Genomic DNA, 405 nt, shown 5'->3' with positions numbered 1-405 from the left:
GGCCAGGCCTCAGCAGCACGAGTCACCGTGCCGGTTTTCCGGTGCGACACCGGCAAAGCATTTCCCCGTGCCTCGGTTTACCCAACCGGACGGGGTGGGGGAGGCATCCGCCAGCGCCCCGGGGGGTGACAGCGGGGCACGTGCCGATGGTGCTAATGGGTGTCTCTCAAGCCGGCGGGGCTCTGGCATGGCAACTCCACGCCCAGGGCGGACATCCCGCATTCCTGACCCCAGTCTCACCCCAAAATTTACCCCAACGCTTCCTCCCCGCGCGGGGAGGAGACACAGCCAAAGAACCCCAAAAAGTCCGAGAGAAGGGGGAACCTGACCCCACAAATGTGTGTGTGGGGGGGAGTGATTTCCTCCATTCAATGCCCCAACGCGCTCTTCCAGCCCCGAGTCTGG

The sequence above is a fragment of the Fulmarus glacialis genome, unplaced genomic scaffold (assembly GCF_000690835.1).
Source record: "Fulmarus glacialis isolate BGI_N327 unplaced genomic scaffold, ASM69083v1 scaffold15422, whole genome shotgun sequence".
NCBI classification, from domain to species: domain Eukaryota; kingdom Metazoa; phylum Chordata; class Aves; order Procellariiformes; family Procellariidae; genus Fulmarus; species Fulmarus glacialis.
The sequence above is the reverse complement of the archived record's forward strand: the minus strand, read 5'-3'. Positions refer to the sequence as shown.